The sequence below is a fragment of the Vombatus ursinus genome, unplaced genomic scaffold (genome assembly GCF_900497805.2).
Source record: "Vombatus ursinus unplaced genomic scaffold, bare-nosed wombat genome assembly UNPS02014832.1, whole genome shotgun sequence".
In the NCBI taxonomy this organism is placed as follows: domain Eukaryota; kingdom Metazoa; phylum Chordata; class Mammalia; order Diprotodontia; family Vombatidae; genus Vombatus; species Vombatus ursinus.
The window spans coordinates 36,791,556-36,816,608 of NW_020954610.1; positions in this window are offsets into that span (position 1 = coordinate 36,791,556).

The window sequence follows — 25,053 nt, forward strand, 5'->3', positions numbered from 1 at the left end:
GGCTATAAGCCTCCTAGTAGTATCAGTGGGGGAAGGCATATGCATTGTTCAGTGACTGCATAATTCCAAAATGCTATCCAGAATGGCTGAACCAATTCACAATTCCACAGCTGTGTATTAACGTGACTGTTTTCTCCTAGTCCTGCCAACATTCAGCATTTTCCCTCTTTTTTGATAGCTTTGCTAACCTTATGGATGTGAGGTAGAACCTCAGAATACCTTTGATGTGCATTTCTATAATTATTAGTGGTTTAGAGTATTATTGATAACTTGATTTCTTTCTTTAAATAATTGCCTGTTCATATCCTTTGACCATTATCAGTGGGAGAATGGACCTCTGAAAATTTCCAAATCAAAATACTCTGCTCTGCTCACCGCTCCCCCATTTAGTTTTCCCCTATTAGAATGTCAGGTCCCTGAAAGCATGGATTCTGTTTGCTTTTGTATTAGCATCTTTGACTAGGTGGCTTTTGAGTTCCCTTCCAGTTCTAGAATTATGATACCTTTGTGAACTGCAAGATGAAAGTAATTTCTTGATCTTGAGTGGGAAGGGCTGCTTGGGTGGTATTTAGGCCTGGGATTAAAGCTTGATATGCAGCTTGTTACTTCAGTATTTCAATATTGTTGCCTCCTGTGCAGCTGAATATGGTTCACAGTTTGGGATGCTATGACTGACTCCATTAACCTGAGTCTTTTGGGAATGCTGAAGTCATTTCCTTCTGCCCTGGGTGCTACCATTCTACATTGAACGACATTACCTAGGCATTAATTATTAAGTTACCTCCCCACCCCTCCCCCACCCACAATCCCTGAAGGGAATGTGGTCCAGAATAGAGAGGGATGAAAGTTACTTCTACCACAACGACAGGCTTCCTCATTGTTCTTTCCTAGCCAAAAAAACCCTGCCTTTGCTGTAAGCTGCAAATTGGTACCATTACCTGGTTCTCTGTTTGGGGAGACTATTTCTTACCTGTTTTAACAGGTCTCCAACATTTCTGATCTTTGTCTGCTTGGACTTTGACTGTGTTGTTCTTTCTATCCTGCTGGCCTCCTGGCTCCTCAATCCATACCTTTCTCTAAGTGCTGTTAAATTGAGTCAAGTCACCCAGAATTTATTAAACTTCTACTATATATGCCAGGTACTGTGATAAGTGCTTAGGGATACAAAGGAATGCAAAATCAGTTTCTATCTCAAAAAGCTCCCATTCCAATGGGGAAACAAACCCGCAAACAGCTATGTGCACACAAGATATATGCAGGATTACTTGGAGGTAATTACAGAAGGCACTAGCATTGAGGGGAACCTGGAAAGGCTTTTTGCAGAAAGTATAATCTTAGCTAAGACTTAAAAGAATCTAGGGAAGCCAGAAAGCAGAGATGAGGAGGGAGGAAATCCCAGGCGTTGGAGATAGCCAGTGAAAATACTAGGAATAGGGAGGTGGAGTGTTGTTTGCCAGGAATAGCAATGAGACCAGTGTCACTGGATTGTAGGATACGTGGCAGGGAGTGAAGTGTCAGAAAACTGGACAGGTAAGAAGGTGACAGGTTAGGAAGGGCTTTAAAAGCCAAACAGAAGATGTTATATTTGATATTGGAGGTAAGGAGGAAATCCTATTGGATGAGAGACTTTGATAAGAATTTAATTAATGTTAATTAATATATGCTTGGTAATATTTTGCTTCATTGCATAATTCAGGCAAATACAGATTTGTTGTTGTTGTTTGGTTGTTTTTCAGTTGTTTCTGACTCTTTGTGACTCAATTTGGGGTTTTCTTGGTAAAGATACTGGAGTATTTGCCATTTCCTTCTCCAGCTCATTTTGCAGATGAGTAAACTGAGGCAAACAAGGTTAAGTGACTTGCCCAGGGTCACACAGCTAGTAAGTTTCTGAGGCCAGATCTGAATTCAGGAAGATGAGTCTCACTGATTCCAGGCCCAGCATCTTATCCACTGTTATTACCTAGCTGCCTGAGTTACAGTTGGATTTTTTTGAGGGTGATGTCTTTTTTTTGTTTGTTTTCTATTGGGATCAGGGAGGAAGAAGTGTGATATAGCAGAAAGAATGTGGCTGAGAACTGGAAGTTCTGGGTTCTAATTTCAGCTTTTCTACTAACTAGTACATAGTCTTAGGCCTCCATGTTGTAGTAATTCACAATTCACTTCTGTTTTATGGGATCCTCTATGAATGACATTGGAAGTAGTCCCAGGTGATATATATATGTTTTTATTTTATCTTCCCCCCACCCAATTTAAGAGATTGTTTTGCTTCTGATTAATTCCTCTCCTAATCTACCCTCTCCCTTTCCCTACTGTTCCTTTCACCGCTTTACCTCCTACTTCCCTACTGGGTAGAATATATTTCTGTACCCAAGTCTGTGTGTGTGTGTGTGTCTGTGTGTGTGTCTGTGTGTGTATGTGTGTAAAATTTAAAAAAAATTTAAAAGATACTAAATTTTTGTTAAAAAAATTAAAAAAAGATACTCAGAACCATTTTAGGTTTCAGGTCTTGCTCTTGAGCAACATAATATGGACCATTTTTTTTTTCACATGGTGGATTTCTTCCTTTAAGAACTCTGTCTTTTTATCTTTAGATCATTTATCAACTGGGATTAGACTTGGAGGAGAGCATCCAAAATGCTGAACAGAGAATAACTTGAACAGGAATTGCAAAAGATTAGAAGGCATGGCTAGAACCTACACCAAATGGATGGAACCCCTTCACTGAAGTGATCACAGATCTGTCAATCTGTCAACTTCTCTGTAACTTAATTCCAAAATGAACGGGGTTGGACTATCTTTACCCATCGAAGACTTGCTACTTCTTTTTCCATGAACATCTTGTTACAATGACATTTCTTTATGGCAATGTGGTTTTTGTAACTTTCAAGAGCAATTTCCCAGCTTTAAACCCATTGTTTGAAAGAGTGGGCTCACAATCCTCACTTAGGAAGAAATATTCTGCCAAGATTACAGAAAACTTTATTAGCCGACACACAGAACTTTAGTAAGAGACAATACCTCCTTATATTAAATTCAGACTCAGATACTAATTGCGCGCGCACGCTCACAGGCACGTACATGTTTGTATTCTTCCCTCTTTTGACCAGTTCAGAGTGAGGTTCAAGTGTCACTCACACCCCCTCCCAAATGCTTGGGGTAGACATGCCCTTAACTCACTGACACAAGCCCCTCAGTTACTTTTAACCTGGTCTAGCCCATGTGCTAAGTTGGTTTACCAGGGTATAGCTGTTGTGCATGCTACAGCTTCTTGGATCTGAGTGAGAACTGAGTGAAGGTGGACACCAAAGGTGGATGAGCAACCTTGAAAAGAGCTCAGCAAGCCCTTGCACCAAAAGTACTAATCTTCCCTTAATACCCCATACACCTGTGAAGACTGCCCCCCCCACCTCCACCCCCAGCAGAACGGGCAGATGAGAACAATTTCTTCCAACAGCAGTGAAGGTAGCTGAAGTAAGTGCTGTAGAGTGCTTAGAGTTTTGTCAGGCATCAAAGACACCAAGGTCATCCACTGCATCCTAAACTGAGGACCGGACTTTTGTCTTACCTCTGGACTTTGATGACTCATGAAGAGAGAATGAGGCTAAGACTTTATGCAACTCTTGCTTCACTTATATCCAATTCATGTGTAAATCAAGACATCACCCTGTGATGTCATTGATCCTCTTCAAAAATGAAGGATGAACAATGATTAGTATCCCTAGGGATTAGCGTAGAGCTTAGAACATAGTAAGCACTTAATGAATGTTTTCTCCTTCGTTCCTCCTTCCTTTCTTTCCTTTTTCCCTCTCTCCCTTCCCATATGCCTTCCTTTCTTCCTTCTATCTATCCATCTATGCAATTTGATGATGCAGTGAAAATACTGCTAGATTTGGAACTTCAAGACAAAGAGGGTTCAAGTCCTGATTCTTCTACTTATTACTTATGTGATCCTGGATTACTTAACCCTTTATGCTTCAATTTCCTCATATGTAAAATGAGAGAGATTATACTAGATGACTGCCCTTCTAGGTCCAAATATATGATCCTATTTGTTGTGATTATTTCAATGTACAAGGCATCATGCTTAGCATTAAAAGAGAAGAAGGAACCCAGTTTCTTTTCTCTTTATTTGCTAGGGAGCCATTAAAGATATTTGAGCAGAGGAGTAATATGACCAGATTTAGGTGAATATGATAAGGGTAAAGAAGGGGTCATGACAAAGTATTACAAAAAATAAAGAAATGTTAAGCTTCAGGAGATCAAGAAAAGCTTTATGGGGAAGGTGGCATCTCAGTCAGTCAATAAACATTTATCAAGCACCTATTATGTGCCAGGCACTGGGCTAAGACAATCCTGGCTCCCAAGAAGCTTGAAGTCTAATTCAGGAGACTACATACAAACAGCTATGTACAAACAAGATATATATGTGTGTATACACACATACGATAAATTGGAAATAATTAACAAAGGGAAGGCCCTAGCATTAGGTGTGGGGGGGGGGGGGGTCAGGAAAGACTTCTTATAGAAGGTAAGATTTTAGCCGGGACTTTCAGGAAGCAAGTAAAGACAGGAAGGGGAGAGAAAAGGGAATCTGAACTGGACCTTCAAAAGAAGAAGAGTATTTTAACAGGTAGAGAGGCAGAGGTAGGGCTCTTAAAGCATAGAACTAGCTTTGTGCAAGAATGCCCTGTGATGGAAAAGAGCACTTTCTTTAAAAAAGCCTTTGGTTCAAATCCGACTTTCTTAATTCTGTGAATCATTTCACATTTCATTTCAAAGCAGGACATAGAACAAGGAAGAAGCAAAATTTTCCAGTTTTGAGTTTCATTGACCTCTGTTAAGGAACAGATTTTAAATGAAATTAGCCAGAGACAGCAAAGTTTTTGATCCTGTCTTTCTCTAAGACCAACTCCTTGGTGCCCAGACTTAACTCTGAAAACCCTGGTTTCATGTTTCCAATGAGAAAGAAGAAGATATTGTCCAGCCAAGCATTTATGTTGATTATAAATCCTGGTGATTTGTCACTGGCTAAAGGAAGGCCTTCTGAAGATGTCAGTCATTTCTTGATATAGTGCCATGTGATTCTGGCTTGTGATTTAGACATTTGGTAAAATACCTCAAGACTGTCCCACCAAGAGAAGGGAATAAATGAATTACCATATAGAAAGCATAAAACTGCTTGAAATCATGAATGACTTTTGTACATCTATGCGGTTAAAATTGGATTGACATTTCTAAACATAGTAATCCTTTGGAATCTTGAAAGGGATAAAGAGATTTTTTAAAAAAAGATGAGGCTGCAGAGAATGCTTTTTCCCATAAAGTATATAGGCCCTTAGGCAGCGGAAGAAAAACTGAGGTTGGATATCAGAGAATTTCCTAATACTGAGTTTAATTTTACTACTCATGCCTGGAGAGTAGATTCATATACAGGATCAAAAGAAAGCTTTAAAAATGTTTTCTGTGGAGGTATAAGTAGTTATTTCTTTTTTTATTTCCTCCTATTCTTCTTCTTTCCCTTATGTTTCTTCGCCTCCTCTTCTTCTTCTCCTTTCCCTTTCTATCCTCAAATCTCTCTCCTTCCCCCTCCTTCTCCCTCCTTTTACCTATGTGACTTTGGACAAATTATTTAATCTTTCTGGGTCTGTTTCCTCAAATATAAAATGAAGGAGTTGGACTGGATGACCTCCAAGGTCTCTTCCAACTCTCAATCTATGACCGTATGCCATATTTGAATTCAGATCAATGGCAGCTAGGTGGCCCAGTGGACAGAATGCTGGACTAGAAGTCAGGAAGACCTGAGTACAAATCCTGCCTCAGACACTTACTAGCCATAGGACCCTGGGCAAATCACTTAACCACTCTCTGCTTCAGTTTCCTCATCTGTAAAATGGGAAACATTAGCATGTCAACCTCCTAAGACTATAGCGAAGATCAAATGAAGTAATATTTATAAAGCACTTTGCCAACCTTAAGGCTCAATATAAATGTTTGCTATTATTATTATCCTGTGACTCCACATTCAATTCTCCAAATTCAGCACCCCTTCCACCAGACCAGGATGAGATAATGAAATGAAGTAATGTATGTTAAGTACTTTGTAAGCATTAAATCACCATGTAAACGAGTGCTATTACTCTTTAAGGAAGTGTAGTGATTGTGGTAGCTGGCAATTGCATAGACGGTTCACTCTGAGTCAAGGATTCTCTTGATGCAGTTGAGACTAGATAGCAATTAATAAGCAATTAATAGCAATAATATTTTGCCATTTATATGTTATTTGACCATTCAAAGAACTTTAATATCAGGTCTTTGGCCTTCACAATAAGCCTACAAGGTAGACAAAGACATAATCTAACTTTACATCCCCATTGGGCCTTTGATACCTCCAGGTCTTGAAGGTGATCCCAGGAGCAATCAAAAAAGGAATGGTCAATGTAAGTTGTATCACATTGTATCTGCAAAATATCAACCATATTACCTATTGCTTACCTCACAGAGTTGTCAGTCAGACAAATAGCACTTATTAAGTGCCAGTTATGTGCCATATGTTGTGATAAGCTCTGGGAATTACAAAGAAAGGCCAGAAAAGAGGGCCTATTCTAAGGAAGAGAAATCACAGAAATAACTGTACAACAACATGAAAAAGACAAGATAAATTAGGAATAACCCCAGAGAAAACGCACTAAGATGAAGAAGGACTGGGAAAGATTTCTTGAAGTTAAGTTTGACTTAGCTGAATCTTGAAGGAGGTCAATAGCCAGGAGACAGAGATGAGGGTTGTGAGGATTCAATTCAATTCCATAAACATTTATTAAATGCCTACTATGTTCCAGACACTGTGCTAAGTGCTGGATATACAAATAAGAGAAAGAGACAGCCCCTGCCCTCAAGGAGTTTGCGGTCTAATGCAGGAAGACAACACACAAAAGGTAGTTAGAAAGCAAGGGGGCAGAGGGATGGGAAAGAGGTAATGTGTTGTTTCATGGAGCTGAAGCCAAGTAGACCAGCTGATGGAAAATAAGGTAGGGTTAAATGAGATAATATGAATAATAGACTTTCTAAACCTTAAAGCACTATCTGTGTAACCTTTGGCAAATAATACTAATAGCTAGTACTTACATAAGCTTTAGTGATTGCAAAGAACTTTATATATATTATCTCATTTAGTCCTAACTGGTTGTTGTCCTTTATTCTCGAAGAGGACCAAAATGACATCACTATGTTGGGGTCAAGGCAGCTCATCAGACCAAAACAAGCTCGGAAGTCTCTACCCCAGGGTGGGCACAAATAGTCCAAATGAATGTTTGAAGTGGAAATGTCTCTAAATTTGCACATCCCATGTTTCTTTTGAGCTACCACAATTCTGCTTTGCTCATAGGGCACAGTGCTTTCGTTGATGCCGACACACCATGCTTGGCAATCCTGTATCAGTGTCTCTCATATCTCACAATCAATTCCAAAGTTCTTTAGAGAGACCTTGAGAGTGTCCTTGTATCACTTCTTCTGACCTCCATATGAGCACTTGCCTTGCATGACTTCTCCATAAAATACTCTTTTAGACAAATGCACGTTAGGTATTTGAACAATGTGGCCAGCCCATTGAAGTTTCATTTTCTGCAGTAGAGTTTGAATGCTTTGCAGTTCAGCTCAAGAAAGGACATTAGTGTCCAGTACCTTGTCGTGCCAGGTGATCTTCAGAATCTTCCTAAGACAATTCAAATGGAAGTGATTCAGTTTTCTGGTATATTGAATGCAGGTTTCACAGACGTACAACAATGAGGTCAGCACAACAGCTCTGTGGACCTTTAGTTTGGTAGGCAATCTAATAACTCTTCTCTCCCACTTTCCTTTGCAGTCACCCAAACACTGAGCTAGCTCTGGTAATGCATGCATCAGCCACATCATCTCTGTGTACATTATACTGCCAAGATAAGTGAACTTATCCACAGTATTTGAAATTTCTCCATTTGCTGTAACTGATGGCTCCACATATGGATGGTGTGGTGCTGGCTGGTGGAGAACCTATATTTTCTTGGGGCTAAATGTTAGGCCAAAATTACACAAGCAACAGAGAATAGATCTATACTCTTTTGCATCTCAGCCTCAGAGGCTGCACCAAGCATACAACCATCTGTGAACAAAAAAATCACACACCAATTCTCCCTCCACTTTAGTTTTGGCTTGTAGCATCTACAAGTTAAATAATTTACCATCAGTGTAGTAGCTAACCTTGATGCTGTTTTTGTCCTTGTTGAAGGATGCTGAAGACATCATGCTAAAAAGTGTGGGAGTAAGCACACAAGTCTTGCTTCACTCTTTTGGTGACTGGGAAAGCACAAGAGCGTTGTCCATCATCCAGGACCCACACAAGCATGCCATCATGAAACTGACATACGATGCTGGTGAACTTTTCCAGGCAACCAAATTTTGCCATGGTTTTCCACAAGCCCTCATTACCAATAGTATCAAAGGCCTTGGTCAAATGGATGAATGTTGTGTACAAAGTTCTATTCTGCTCCTGGCATTTCTTCTGGAGTTGTTGGGCAGCAAACCATCTCAACCATTCTTCCCCTTTCTGAAGTGACAGTGGCTTTCAGGTAGATGAGCATCTTCCAGGTGAAGGGTCAGCCTATTAAGGAGGACTCTGACAAGAATCTTGTCATCAGTGACTAAGAGGAAGACCCCCCCCCCATGATTGTTGAAGGACAACCTATTTCCTTTTCCTTTAGAGAGGTGGACAATGAAGGCACCCTTGAACCCCTGGGAGAAACCTCCTCTTGCCATGTAACTTGGAAGATTTCAGTCAGCTTTTTGATGAGCAGTGGACCCCCGTCTTGTAAATCTCAGCTGGAATAGAATTAGTACCAGACACTTTGCCACACTAAAAGAGCTTAATGCTATTCAAAACCTCTTCTTTAGTTGGAAATTCAGCTAAGGAGGGATTGACTTCAACCTAAGGTATACAGTCAATGACTTCAGCATTGATTGATGATGGTCTGTTGAGAACTCTATGGAAGTGTTCAGTCCATCTCTCCAGAACTATGTCCTTATCACTAATCAATGTGGCTCCATCAGCACTAAGTAGTTGAGATAGCCTTCAGGGCATCATAAAAGTGCTTCCAATTGTTGCTATCAGTGTAAAACTCAATTTCATCTGCTTTCTTACAGAGCCAAAAAGCCTGCATTTCTCTAAGCTTCACTTGCATTTCACTTTTGATGGAGTTTAAACACTGCCTTTTTAGAGATGGATGAAGTATCTTGTGGATACCTCAGGAAAATTCCACGGAATTCTTATTTTTTCATTTAGCAGCTTCTGAATTTCCCCGTCATTTTCATCAAACCAATCTTGATGTTTATGAGTGTTCTGGCCCAGATGAGTAAAGGTGATGCTGTGTACCAAATCTCTGAAAACTGCCCACTCCTTTTCTGCTCCATTGTTGCCAACCATCTGTTGGCTCAGCTTTCCCTCCAAGTAAACAATGACTTGTTTATGCTTGGAGCAGCACTCTAATCTGTTGACATTAAGTCTTCTGGTAGTTGCCTTGCCTTGGCACTGCCACTTTTGTTGAATGTGAATATTTAGGTTGGAGAGGATAAGTCTATGATCTGTCTAGCACTCTGTATCACACATCACATTCATCAGTCTCACATTCCGTCTCTTCACCTTATAATGAAATAGTCTATTAAATGCCAGTGTTAGCTGTGAGAATGTATCCACTGAGTTTTATTAAGTAAACAGTTTTATTAAGTAAACAGAAAACAGTGTTGGTGATGAAATACACAGGTCTTCAGTAGTAAGTGATCACTGCTGTTGCTGTTTCTGACTCCATTTTCTCCCGAGGATTCCTTGCTATATCTGTGCCTACTCTGGTGCTAAAGTCACCCAGAATTATAAGCTTGTTCTCTTTTGGCACATCAGTGATTAGGGTCTCCAGGTCTTCATGAAATTTTTCTTTGACCTCATCAGGGTTTGTCATGGTGGGAGCATAGGAACTGATGAAGGTGGCAGGAAATTGCATTGTCATGAACCTGTTGTTCAGTCCTTCTGGGAGGCATACAAACTTGTTGACTAAACTGGTTTTGATTGCAAAAACCTATGCCAACTTCACAGCATTCCCCATAGTTGTGGCCATTCCAGAAAAATGTGTATCCAGCTCTGATTTTGGTAAGCTAGCCTTCATTTGCCAGCCTTGTTTCACTCAGGGCTGCTATTTAAACATGATACTTGCTGAGTTCTCTTTCAACAAGAGCTGTTCATTGTTCAGGTCTACTGGATTTCCTATTATCCATAAGCACATGCACATTCCATGTACCTATGTTGAGTGGAATAATTTTTGCAGAAGGTTTTGTACATTTTTTATGTGTTTCAATCACAGGGTAGGATCCCTACCTGCCACAGTAAGCAGGTCAGGGTTGGGTGAAGCAGACAATTTTTAGGGTACCTTTTCTAGCCCCTTCCTCATGCTAGGAGGTGAGTAACATGGTCCTTAAAAAAAGCTGCTCAGACACCCAGGGGGATGCTGAATCCCACTGCTGCTTCAGTTCAGTGAGATGATGACCTTATGGTCTGGGCCACCTGTGTACAGGGTTGTGACTACAGCTCCCAGTTTATCCACATCTGCTGCTTCATCACTTGTCTATTGCCACAGGACTTTGAGGTCAGTAAAAATGGTAAAATGGTCCACGGGTATGGGTGATGTCTTTTGATTCCTGCATAAATAAATGAGGCAGAGTTGCACAAAGTTATTAGCTTCTCTCTCTCCTCCAGGAGTCCAGTGGCAAGACAAAAATCAACATGACTGGGGATAGCTCTGGATGCAGTGGATGACCTTGGCATCTTTGATGTCTAACCAAACTCTAAGCACTCCATAGAGCTTGCTTCAGCCACCTTCATGACTATTGTTCTCATTTGCCCATTCTGCCAGGGAAATTCTTCGCATGCTTGGGGTAGACACCCCCCTAACTCACCGATGGGTTTGAGACCCCTTGGTTACCTTTAACCTGGGTTAGCTGGTCTGCTGAAACAGTTTACTAGGATGTGGCTGCTGCTTATACCACAACTTTTTGGAACCACAGGTGAGAGTGGGGTGAATCAGGTGGACACCAAAGGTGGAAAGCAGCCCTGAAAAGGACTCAGCAGCCCTTGCACCAGAGGTACTAGTCTTCCTTGAAAACCCCTTATGACCCTTTTTGGTCCTCACAACAACCCTGTGAAGTAGAGTTTGGCAGATGGCAGAAGCTGAGACCAAGAGAGAAGTAAAATGACTTGCTCAGAGTCACATAGCTAGTGACTAAAGCAGGGTTTGAACTCAGCCCTTCCTGACTCCAAGTTTTGGGTTTCAATTTCTTTATTTCAAAATGAAAGAATTAGACCAGATGACTCCTGATGTTTCTTTAACTTCTAAATTTATGATCCTAAGATCCTATGGAAATTGAGTAGGATTAGGGTGTTTTTTATTCTGTAATCTGGCAAGGTATATTATTGTATTCTTTGGATCCAGAGGTATGTGGTGAAACAAAATGAGATATCCTCTGTCCTTGATTGCAATTTGGACTTTTTGTCCTTGATTCACTTTCAGGTGAAAATGGGATTGGGGATGGACCTGTGATTTCATGAGCAGCTCTCATGGAGGAAGATTCTTTTTTTCATGCAGATCAGTACTTTCTCTGTAACTTAGAGTCTGAGTTCTGTGGGGACACTGAAAAATGAAGAGATTTGTCCAGGGTCACAGAACCAATGTATGTTACAAGTAGGACTAAACCCATGTCTTACTGACCTTGAGGCCACTGTCTATTTATTCACTATGCCAAACTTCCTTTTATGGTTGAAGATGAAAATGTACTTTAGAGGCAGAGGCAGAAATTATATACTCAACAAGTTTAAAATAAACACACACACACAGTAATTTTATAAAACCACCTAAAATCTAACTCTACTTGCAAGACAACCTTTGGGACCCTATTGACCCTATTGGGTCCCACAAAATAAAATTTGGAAAATCCCAGCTAAGGCAGTTTTGTAGATATCTCCCAGTAGTAGGCTTATAGTAGTTATCCTTTTGATGAGTGTTTCCCAAACTGATATGGGAACAGTTAGAAGCATTCCAGGAATAGTTCTAAAGGGATCATGAAAACTGCAAAATATGGACATTTAGTAGTAAAGATGGTGAATAATAGGCAAAGTCAACCCTAGGCAAAATTGTGGAACAGACAAAACTTTGCTTAGGTATGGGGGGGGCGGGGAAGAGGATGATAGTCAAAATTTGTCTATCTTACCTCTTGTCTTGAATCACAGCTCCTTTGCTTCATCCAGGTCTTTTTACTTTCCTAGCTCTTACCTTATGTAGTGAATACGTTTTCTAGTCTTACTCATTCAGAACCAGGCCAGTTACATCTCCACCTAAGAGATATGGGGCACCCACAAGCTTCTCTAATGCCGTTGGATGGATTCTCCATTCTGGTGTGGTTCGCCCAACTGTTAGCCAACAGTGACTCATAACCCAGCTCCATTTAACCAAGATCAATTAGCTTTTATAATTTTATTAATTTCTAAGTTGCAGCAAGAACAAAAGTACAAACATTTCCCTCAATATCTTGTGGGGGCATACTCTCACCCTATTCTACTTAGGAGTAGTATTACATCAGACTTAACAGTTTCTCCTTAGAATCGGTCTCACCAAATTCACATGGATGAGTCCTCATCTCAGCTACAGCGGGGCTATCTGCAAAACCTGAAGTAGACTCAATTCCCAGATTTCTGGACTCCTGGACCCCTGGATGGCTCACTTGACTTATCTTTGGAAACTTGCCAAGTCACAGCCTTCCATTTCCTTTACCTAAATAAAAAGTACAAATACCATGGCAGGTAGAATGACGGGTTGATATTTTGTGGAAAGGGACACTACTCTACTCATAAGACCTGTCATGTTTTCATTCTACATCAGCACAACAGATAAACCTTTTCACCTAGGTTCAGTAGGGGCTATAAGAGCCAAATTTGTCTTTTTTTCTCTTCTATCCCTGCATCTCCTCTACTTCATCCACATCTTCCTTCTCGCTTGCCCTATTCATCATCCTGCCCTCTCCTTGTAGCTTTCAGTCTAAATCAGTGAATCCCAGTCTGTGCACCCAGGACACTTGTGGGAGTTGGAATTTTGCAAGGTGTCTACACCAAATAAACATTACACTTCCAATTTTTGAAGGTTACCAGGTAGCATCAGCCATCTTATTAAATGACTCAGTGTCATAAACAATCATGCCATTTGTAAAGAGATGATTTTTCACATGTATCAATATTTTTCAAATGTATATAGATGTCATTTTGCTTAGTACAATGCCAATTTGTTTAAAGTTATAACAATTTACAGTGGCTTTTTGTCATAATATATTAGCTCAATTAATGGATTTTAATAGAATAACTAGTATCATGTGGAAGTCTATGAGATTTTATTTTGACCTTAACAAAAGTTCTCATACTGGAATTATCCTAATCTAGTGAGCATGAAGTGATTTTATCTCCTGGAGACTCCTATGAAGCAACTCATTTCTAATCTTTGAAGGTCTATAAGGATCCTTACTCCAGTCTTTGCTAGCTTTGTAATATGTGGGCAGATGATTGAGCCTCTCTAAGCCCCACTTTCTTTACTTAAAATTAAATTAATTTCAATAAGCCTTCATTATTGGACTTATGTGAAAGATGCTGGGGGATATAAAGACAAAACAAAAGCAGTCTATGCCCTCAAGGAGCTCACATCCTACTATTGGTGATGACAGTGGTGGTAGTAGGAAATAATATTCATGCACATAATTAATAATAATAATAATAGCTAGCATTTATATAGGACCTACTATGTGCCAGGTACTGTGCTAAGCACATTTGTAAGTGCTTTACAAATATTTACATTTGTAAATCATTATATCTGTAATTTCTAAGTGCCTTACAAATACTATTTTACTTGATCCTCACCACAACCCTGGGAGGAAGGTGCTAATTTTATCCCCATTTTATGGATGACAGATCTAAGGCAAACAGAGGGTAAGTGATTCTCCAGGATTACCTGAGTTCAAGTCTTCCTAACTCCAGGCTCAGCACTTTTATCCACTGTGCCATCTAGTTGTCTCTAATTAAATATAAAACAATCTGAGCTGGGAGAATTGCCTCTAGAAGTAATCACCAAAGGCTTTGCTTAGGAGGAGCACCTGAGGTGAGTCTTGAAACAGCTAAAACCTTAAGAGGCAGAGAAGAGGAGGGAGGGCATTCCATACACATGAGACCTTTGCAAAGGCAAAGAGATATTAGATGGAATGCTGGATGTGGGGAACAATAAATGGATCCATTTGATTGGGACATAAAGAGCATCAAGGTGAAGAAATGAAAGATATCTGAAAAGACAGTCTGTAGCCAACTACAAATAGTTTTAAATGCCAAGATAAGGAGTTTGGTTTCTATGATATCCTTGAGGCAATAGGGAGCCACTAAAGAATCCTGAGTAGGAGACTGGGGCCTTACCTGTGCTTTATTATTCCCATTTATAAAATGAGTATTATAATACATTAATGGGAATAAATAATTACATGCTAAGTAGATAAAAGAGCTAAAAAGCAAATGGTTGCAAGATCTGAGGGAGAAGGTCATTAGTGGCCAAGGTAGATTAGGGAAGGCTTTATTGAGGAAGTATTTAGTTGGGTGTTAAAAGACAGGCAAGAGTTCTGTCCTGTCTCCTTCCAAAGAGCGAAATGGAAAATGTTCAGCAAATAAGGACTATCAGGAGCAAAGGCATGTGGCTAAGGTAAATGATCAGAAGTAGTTCAGGTTGGCTGGACTATAGAACACATGAAAAGAAGCAGGATAAAATAAGATTGGAAAGACAGGATGATGCCAGATTATGGAAGACATTGCTTGCCAGACCAAATGATTTACACTTTGCTTGGTAAATGATAAACTGAAAAGTTTTCAGCAGAGGAGAGACATTGCCAGATCTGGGATTAAGGAAAGGGGTGGTCTATGGTAACTGCCAGCTCTATATCCTATGAAAATTAGTCTGGCAACAATATGAAGGCTGGAATAGGAGGGAAAGAAAATGAAGGAGAGAAGGCCTGAAGGAAGGCTATTGCAGTGTGCAGGAAATTGATAAAAAGGTCTTCCTATACTGGGGCAGTGGCAGGAGGAATAGAGGTAAGAAGAGAGATCTGAGAGATATTGGGGAAAATGAACTATGAGATCTTTTTTTGTTCCCTTTAAAAAATTATAGAGTGTCACATGGGGCATGGGACATCAGCAAGAGTTCCAAAATTTGAAAGATCCAAAATTTAAAATATTGGAACCCTTGGAGTAGGTAATTCTGTTTTCATTTCCCCCCATGGAATTTACATTACTTTTAGATGCTCACTGAATAACATGTTAGAACCAAGTAAGCCACTAGGGGGCTCCACACTACCCTGAAACAGACCATTTCAGAAATTTGGAAAAAAATGAGTATCAAGATTAGAATTCAAATAAAATAGATTTACTAGTCAAAACTCTAAATTTGCTCTATTTCAACTGAATGAAATTGTCCAGTAGCTTACTTAAATAGATTTTTTTCATATGTAAAATATATAATATTGAGGCAATATATAGAGAGCTGGCCTCATAGCCATGAATATCCAAATTCAAATTCTGCCTCTGAAACTTGCTGGCTATGGAAGGCCAGGCAAATCACTTAATCACTAGGGACAATTTTCTAAGAACTATAAGTTTCATAGAGGTATTGATCTGCTTTGGTATAGGAAGTTTCTTCACTCAGAAGTTTCCCATAGTAATTAAATCACTGGTTTATTCCTTGTCCTATGTCATATGACTCCTATAAAGATCTACTGAAATGCTTTATTGGGCATAGAAGTGACTCTGGGTTCTCAAACGCTATGTCAGTGGAATACAAACACTAACAGGTTGGACCAGGTGGCAAAAGCTTGAAGTATGGCTCTGTCCAAAGATTGGTCTGGCCCCCGAGAAAGATGACCACAAGGGGATCAATATTTTTGGCCATAGCCATTCTCAAAGGCACTGAAGGGGTCATTTGTTTGGTAGCAAAGGAATACTTATTGCTATGAAATCATATTTTGAGTAATATATGACTTTCACTGAGTGCTAAATATCCTAAATGCTTTAGAAGACTATCTTTGGCAGTTGCTATGGTGGGAAAAATTCATCATCACATCTTGCATGTGACTAGGCTGAACCTTGGATAGCAGACATTGAGCTTATTGTTAGATGAATACTCAATGACTTTCCATCTAGAAAGGACCTGTTAGAGCCTGTCCTCTGCTTGCATGGCAAGATACATAGATAACCCAGAATCATTACATCATGATGAGGCATAGGAGTAGGACTTGAATGGCATGGGATTATATAGTCATAGATTTTACACTAGAAGGAATCTCAGAGGTCAGGGGTTCTAGTCCAGATGTTCTTAACCTGGAGTCTGTGAACTTGTTTTTAAAGAATATTTTGAGAAATTGATTTCAATATAATTGGTTACTTTTGTAATCTTATCTATTTCACTTTTTGTATTTAAAAACCTGAGAAGAGGTCCACATATGGGCTTCACCAGATTGCCAAGATCTAGTCCATCCTTCTCTTTGTACTGATGAAGAAACTTATTCCCAGGGAGGTTAAATGATTTATTCAAGGTCATACAAATACTAAATTTCAGGTGTGGGATTCAGACCAAGTCCTCAGATTCCAGAGTCAATGCTCTTTTCGCCATACCACCATTCATGCATCTCATGAAAACTTGACAACTTGTACAGGAAGAAAACAAAACAGAAAACAGGACTGAATCCTCTGAGCTTGGGCTGTCTTAGCAGCAAAGATGAGTCTGCTATGGCTGATGACATTTTCTACTTAGACAATACTCATTTCCCAAAGGATCCCTACATTACAATTTAATAGCAAGATCCTGGTAACAGGCCAGCATGTACATCTGGTCTCATCTGTAAGTGGACTATAAAACAGTAAAATGGAGGGAAAACAAGGGGGAAAAAATCTTACCCTGGAAGTTTTATTTTATTTTACTTTTTTAAGAATCAATTGTGGAAAGTGGAGTTTAGAGAAAAACATTTGTCTCTTGTAACATTTAGATTGTTCTATTTCCTCATTCAAACATAAGTGTATGATGCAAGAAAAAATATTCAGATGGAATAAAACTTTGCATATGGTTCTTGGCAGAGAGTCTTAATGATTAATATGCATCTGTTTGAATCAATATTTGACTAAACTACCCTTCAGGAATGTGTTTCACTGCCTTCAACAGCTTCCTTCCCCCTCCCTAAACTGATCCATTCAATCAATGGTCATTAAAACCTACAAGGAATGTTGTTGCTCATCCTTTCACATGCAGCATTGTCCACCCTGTACCCTACTATTTCTAGGCAAACAAGTAATCTGAAACTGTAGTGTATGTACGGGGTACCTATACGCCCCTTTTCAGAATAGTGGTTTAAAAAAATCACAATGGAAGGAAATGTTAAATTTCAGTTAGACTTTAGTGAAAATAATGATATATTTTTTTTTCCATCCAGGTTTAGACTCTCTGAAATCTATGGGTTTTGTAGATCCATTGAGGGGTCTGTGGACCACAAGTTAAGAACCCCTGTGTTTGGCTAAAGTCTTAATCAATAGATGGGGAGCCAGTGAAATGAGCTCAATTTCGAACAAAGTTTTACTGCTCCCCTTCTCCTCCTAACTGTCCTAGTAAGGCAACTGCTAGGTGGGATGGCATTGGACTCAGGAAACACTTGAGTTTGATTCCTCATGTCTGTCTATGTCAGTTAGTGAGTTAATAAATGTTTATTAATGCCTATTATGTAATAGGTACTGTGCTAAGCTCTGAAGATATGAAGGCAAAAACAAACAATCCCTGCTTGCAGAGAGCTGATAGTCTAATGAGGGAGATAACATGCAAGCAATTACATATAAACAAGATATAGATAGGATAAATTGGAGATAAGCAGCTGAGGGAAGACACTAGTGCTTAAGAGGGATTAGGAGAGACTAGTCAGAGAAGGTGAGATTTTAGCTGGGCCTTGAAGGAAGCCAGGAGGCCAGGGTGAGGAGTACTTGGAATGCTCTCTCTCCTCACCTCTGCCTCCTGCTTTTAAGGAAGATCAATTTGACTGCTGAAGGCAGGATGGACTGGAGTGAGAAGAGTCGTGGGACAGGTTGATTCACCACCAGACTATTGCAATACTCTAGGCACAAGGTGATAGAAGACTACACCAAGCTACTAGCAGTATTTGGGGAGAGAAGGAACATATGTGAGAACTGGGGACTGGGGATAGCCAGAATAACTAAAGGAGACAAAGCCATAGTATTTGACTAAAATGTACATTGGCCATTTACAAGCTCCATAGTGACCACAACTCTATTGCTGAAGTCAAAGGAAGTAGAAAATGTCAGACGTACATGAAGCCAATTTTTCCACTTTGATAGAAAGACTGATTAAAATCAGTTCTTGGCCATCTGTTAAAGGAAGCAAGTGATAATTCATGCAAACCCCAAATATTTGTGTTTAATTTTGGAATGCACTATATGATTGGGGTAGGGGAAGAATAGCTGTTAAACACCCTAAATGTTTTTTAGACTGATAATTAAAATTACAGTAAACAACTTGCATGAAATAATGAAGGTGAAATGAGTAGAACCAAGAGAACATTGTATATAGCAACAGCAATATTGTTCAAAGAACAACTGTTAAAGACTAAGTTATTTTGATTATTATAAATACTCAAATCAACTACAAAGAACCTATGAAGGAAGATGCTATCTACCTCCAGAGAAAGAACTGAAAAATAAAAGTATGTATAGTATGGTTTACATATATATATGTATACACATACATACAAACATACGTACATCTGTGTCAAATGTTGGACTTCTTTAGTTTGGGGGGAGGGCAGGGAAGGAGAAAAAATGGTGTACAACAGAGAACAAAAAAATGCAGAAGGAAGCACAGAAAAGGAGGGTAGTTTTGAAAACAATGTGTAGTATTTATTATATGGTTTTTCAAAAAAAGTAAATGGTGTGAAATGGTGATTCATGGTTTCATATTGAATCCTCTTTTTGTGTTGTGCTATGTACATGGAAATGCTTTTTTTTCTTTTTTGTATTTCAATTTAAAATGAATAAAAATTAAAAAAAAATAACTGTACTAACAATAATAACTAATGGTGGTGAGGATGAGCTAAGAAGCAGGTATCCCAAAATCATGATTGGTAATAGGGGAAATCTACTCTGGGATTAAAAATTGTTTCTAAATAAAGTCCTACTGAAAGCCATCTTCTCCATGATCCCCACAGTAAACAAATACCTTCTTCATCAGAGCTCATATAGCACCTTTGTTGGTAACTCTGTAATATATACCCCATGTAATAGTTTGTGTTATACCCATATATAAACTTCCTTGAGGGTAAGGACCCTATTATATTTAAAATCTCTCATAGAATCTAAAACAATGATCTTGTACATAGTAGGTGGTTTGTAAATGTTAATTGCAACTCCTGTGGTTATCCTATTCACAAATTATTTGCTAAAGGTTAAAAGATAGAAAGAATTGAAGAGCTACCAACAGTAGCTACCCATCAAATTTGAATTTCTTTTTAAAATGTCTTGTTGATACTTTAAATTTTTTATATTACTATCATTTCTGAAAACAGCCTACCTACATATATACTCCTAACTTTTATTTCAAAGAACAATAATAATCACCCTCAAGACCATAGGTTAAATTAATAGTGAGATGTGGCAAGAACAGACTCCCTCTAATTATTTAATATTTGAGGACTTAATCGAGAGGCAGATTGATACTCAATATTCAGGAAAACTTCCTAGCAATTAGAAATGTCCTAAAGTAGTGGACTCCCTATTACTAAAGGTCTCCGTCAAAGGTTGGATGATCATCTGTCAGCGATATTGCAGAAGAGAATTCCATTGAAATAAGGAATTCTATTTCAAGTATCAGTTGGACTGTGTGATCTCTAAGGCCTTTCCAACTCTGGGCTTCCATGAGCTTAGACCACTTCTTTATGGTTTCCTTGAAGTTGGGCTGTTGATTGGTTTTCATGTATGACTTCAGGCTTCCTTCACCTTTTGCCCCAGCCTCTACCTCCTGTCTGGTGTTCAAGTCCTTCTTCTCCTCCTCTTCCTCTCCTCCCCTTTCTCCACCTTTTGATTGGTGACAGTTCTTCATATCTAGCCCAGATGTGACCTATCATGTATTTCATTAGCAAGCCTACCCCTCTGCATTCCCAGTCCCCTTCACCTCTAGCTCTAGAAACAGAAGCAAATCAACACTGCAGTTCCTAGAAAGGATGACTCATTCGATTGCCCTATAGCACTTGCTCAACAGTCCTGTGACTTCCTAGACCAAAATACCTCCCCCTGACCACCACTTATGTTGTCTTCTCTAGATTGAATTCTCTTTTTGCCAGTTACTTATGAGATTGCCTAGGGCAGTTTAGGAAATGCCAGCTGGGGGGAAACCTAAAACTCTCCTGGGAAAGACATAATGTTGCAAGGCCTCAGTGAAATGTCTTGCCTCTCTTTGTCATCTACATCTGCACCGATAAGAATAGATTTTGCAAGAGCCAAGGGAATGATTCACCATCGGCATGTTCAATGGGAGAACTGGCCTTTTTGCTACTCTAGCTGGGTTCTGGAATGCTCCATGGCTTAAAGCCAGCTGTGCCTATCACTACTCAGATTGCTTGCTCTTAAGGGATGGGGTTTTGTGCTGTATAATACACAGGGCCAAGGGCTTTCTTGGTGCCTGACAAATGTTATTATGAATGCAACTGCAATAGTAAATTGGATTTGAACACAATTACTGTACTGTTGCACACTCTCCCCTCTGCACCCCTGAATACATGCTTCTGGTTTTAATACACATTTGGTACAATCAGTTTGGGCAGTCAAGAGAGAAAGCCCAGTTTTAACAGAGCCCAGTCTCTATTTACATAGCTCTGGGTATAAAGGGTTCATAAGTGGACACAATTATAGATATAGGCTATGGTTTAAGCACTGTATGTATAATGTATATTCATACATGTATGTTTGTATTTTGTAAACCTAGCTTTTTGATTCCTGTTTACCAAAAGGGTGCCCTGACCTAAGAACAAAGCAGATAAAACTCATCCTGTGGTAGATAATGTCTTTCTGTTTTGTCCTTGGCAGAAAAGAAAAACCTTTCCGTTTGGCATGTGACAGAGAACTTCAAAATGATAAGAGAAAGTGTTTTCCACCATTGTGGAGGCAAACCTCTTATAAACCACATGTGCAGGGAAAACCCCTTATGTATTGCAAGTTTTTGATGAGAAAAAGTAATACATCATTAAATAGCATGTTTACAAATGCAGAAATCTTAGTATGGTTCATTTATTTTTCACCATTCTGAGTCAAAAAAGAGTCAAACAGTTTTGATGAGCTTACATAATGATGCTAGAGAGTAATATTTTACCTGAGTTGGATGATTCTGATAATTAAGTATATATGTGGTACAACTTCAGTTTGGAGAGTGTGTTTAATTATTATAATAATAGCTGACATTTACGTACATCTTTTAATTCAATTCAACAAATATTAAGCATCTGCTATATGCAAGACATCCTAGTAAATTCTGGGGATTAAAAAATAATTTCTGCCCTCAAAGAGCTTACATTCTACTGGAAAGCAGTGGGATATAGTATGTACACAGATAAACAGAAAGGAGAGATACAAAAAAATTTGCAGAGAGAGAAAGAGCATTAACAACTGGGGTGAGAGGAGTGGGATAAAATCAAATATTGATTTAGTATCTTATATCTGATTCCATTCTATAATTGATTTTATTCTGTAACTACTTGAGCCCTGTTTTTTGTCTTAGGGTTAGGTTCAAAAGTTCATGAGTCTAGAAGTTCAGTTTTCCCTCTCTGAGTTAGTTTAAAATTAATTTGTCTCATAAGTCACCTTGATTCAAACAAATACATTATCTCTATGCATCTTACTGCCCATGCACAATTAAGGAAGACCTATTATCTCACCAACGAGTCCTTCAAGATGCAGGTGGGCACTAGGAAGCTTATTATCTCTGCAACATTGACTGTCCTTCAAGAAAGTATGGTTATTATTGCTGTGCCACTAACTAGCCATGTAGGTGGACACCAACAATGAGCTTTACCCAGCAACAAGATAGAAGGAAGGGTGGTTGCTAACCCTGCATTCCAGACTTTTATCCAATCATATTCTTTTCCATCATCTATAATACTTTGGACCTTGTATCTAATTATATTGTTTTCCACCTGTGATGCTTCCTGTTCTTTCTTCTCTTGTACTTCCCCAAACTATATGAAGGCTAGTAAGCCCTACCTCGTGGTCTTTAGGCTGACTGAGGAACCAAGAAAACCATTTTTATTCATATTGTTAGCTTTACCAATAAATTGAATGTGCTTGAAACTTTGTGCCTCAGTTAACCTTAATTTTGATCTTGACAGGTGTTAGAAAAGACTTAATATAGTGAGCAGCAACTGAGTTGTGCTTTCAATGTAGTGAGGGATTCTATGAGATAAATTGGAATAAACAGGGCATTCTAGACTTGGTGGACCACCTGGGTAAAAGTATAGAGGCAGGAACTAACTGGTCCATCTAGCTGAAATGGAGAGTGTGTGATGAGAAGTGACATGAAACAAAACAGGTCATATAGCTCTTAATAGTTTACACAGTGATTTACATAGGCTGGCCATCAGCTCAATTCCTTCTCAACACAGTGCTGAATCTGACCTCCCCTTGACTTCTGTTTTGAGGAGAAAACTAGGGTCTGGGGATGCAGACCAGGCAACATACAACATGGATCAATGTGAGACAGGTGGTACAATTATTATTATTCCCATTTTAAAAAGAGGAAACTAAGGCTCAGTCAAAGAGATAATGACTTGATAGGGTAACACGTACTCCAATTGTACCCATTTGGGAGGAGCAGGGAAGAGGCTCAGGGAAACGCACCTGACACATTTTTGTACAGGGAAAGTTTAGAATCATGAGCAAGCAAGACATAGTCAAGAATAAGCATGTGAGTTACGGACTGATAAAGGCTGGTGGTGGGAGGCGGTTTCTGAAAAGGAAGCAGAGTAAAAGTCGGTAATAAGGTCAAGCCAACAAGCATTTATTAGGTGCCTACTTTGTGCCAGGCACTGTGCTAAGCACTGGGGTTACAAAGAAAGACAAAAGACAGTTCCTGCCCTCAAGGAGCGTATAATCAAATGGAGGAGACAACATGTAGACAACAACATACAAACAAGATATATAAAGAATAAATTGCAGGTAATCAATAAAGAGAAGACACTAGAATTAAGGGGGATCAGTCAACACTTCCTGCAGAAGGTGAGATTGTAGCTGATACTTAAAGGAAGTCAAGAAACCAATTGTGGTCGCAGAATCACAGGAATTCAAGAGTCAGAATTCAGAGCCCATCTAGCACTCAGAATGCCCTTTCCAACTTTGCTATCAAGCAATTCCAGTCTCTCCTTGAAGATGTTTGGTGAGAGTCATAGCCTCCTTGATGTCCTATTCCACTTTTGCATAGCTCTAAGTATCAGAAAGTTTTTCTTTATATACAGTCTAAAACTGTTCTAAGAGAGGGTTACCAAAGTGAAAACGTCTAGGGGACAGCTACTAAGATTCCCTACCACAGCAATTAATAGTCTATTGACTTACACAAAGAATTACCTCAATTTGATGTACTTATTTTGTCGGTGGGAACATCCATACTTTCATGTCTGACATCTTCTGGCTGGGGTTTGCCCTCTAGTTTCTTTTGAAGTCCCTCCAGGTGGGAAATTCCTGGTGCTGCTGCCCTAATCTTTCCCTATGGAAATAATCAAGTCTACATGCCACTAGACTGAAAGGGCCAAAACAATGAACCTGTCTTCTGTTTCAAATTGACTCCTTTTTCCAGTATGCAAGGTGATATTCTCACTAGAGATTTAGCATTTCTCTTAAACTTACGTTTTATGTGAAAACAAAAGAAAATGGCGGAAGGGAAGATATTTTCTCATGTGTCTTATCAAAGGAAATAAGTGACTTGATGAGAACAATTTTTTTTAACTGTAGCTATTTTTAAAAACAGTAAATTAGAAGAACATGATATCTCTTTGTTTTTCCCAGATAGGTATTGTTACATAAGGAAGTCAAGTTAGTTGAGCTCTAGAGGCAGGAAGACAGTAGTTGTCACTAAGAGATTAAGGGAATATCAATCCTTCTTCTACAGAAAACAGATAAAAAACAGAGGCTGGTATTTTATATACTGGCTTTTTTTTTTTAGGACTCTAGGAATATTTTCATTCCTAAATTGGTTTAAATTACATTATGTAATAACAATACAACAATCTATTTTATAAGTGTATGAAGATATATGAAACTAAGTTCCTGGTTAGTGTTCATCCCTATCTCTGTCCTGTTCAGAGTCTGGTCAGTGGAGGCTGGTTGTTAGGGAGGAAAAAGTCCCTGTCTACCCATGCAGAGCTGGTCATCTAGTAGTTGCAGATGGTTTTTGCTAGAGATGGAATTAGCAGTAGTACTACCCCTAAATGGTATGCAGATTATGGTTTCAGAGCTGACTATAATTTTTGAAAAGAAAGATAACTGAAGGGGTCTTTTTGATGGTGGAGTAGGCTGTAGAATTTGTTGTCCTGGAATGGCTTTCTGTGTTGGTGTTTCCTTTTGATATGAAAGCCCCTAGCAAAATTGTGGGTGCTAGGACTTGCTGCAAGCTGCTCAATGTAATGGGCATAGGAAATTCAAGGGATTTGGCAGTCACAAATTTATGACCTAGGTCAGGAACAGTTGCATCCTTGACAAGATCATCTGGTCCTTTCTTTTCTCAGATATGCCTTTAGCAAACGTAATAACTACCATTCATTTTTTGCATCTTAAACAATTATAACATTTTATTTACTATACTTACATCATATTTATAATTCATCATTCAACTAGAAAACATTAGAAAGTAATAAAGGTTTGAGGCTTATTTATACTTTCTG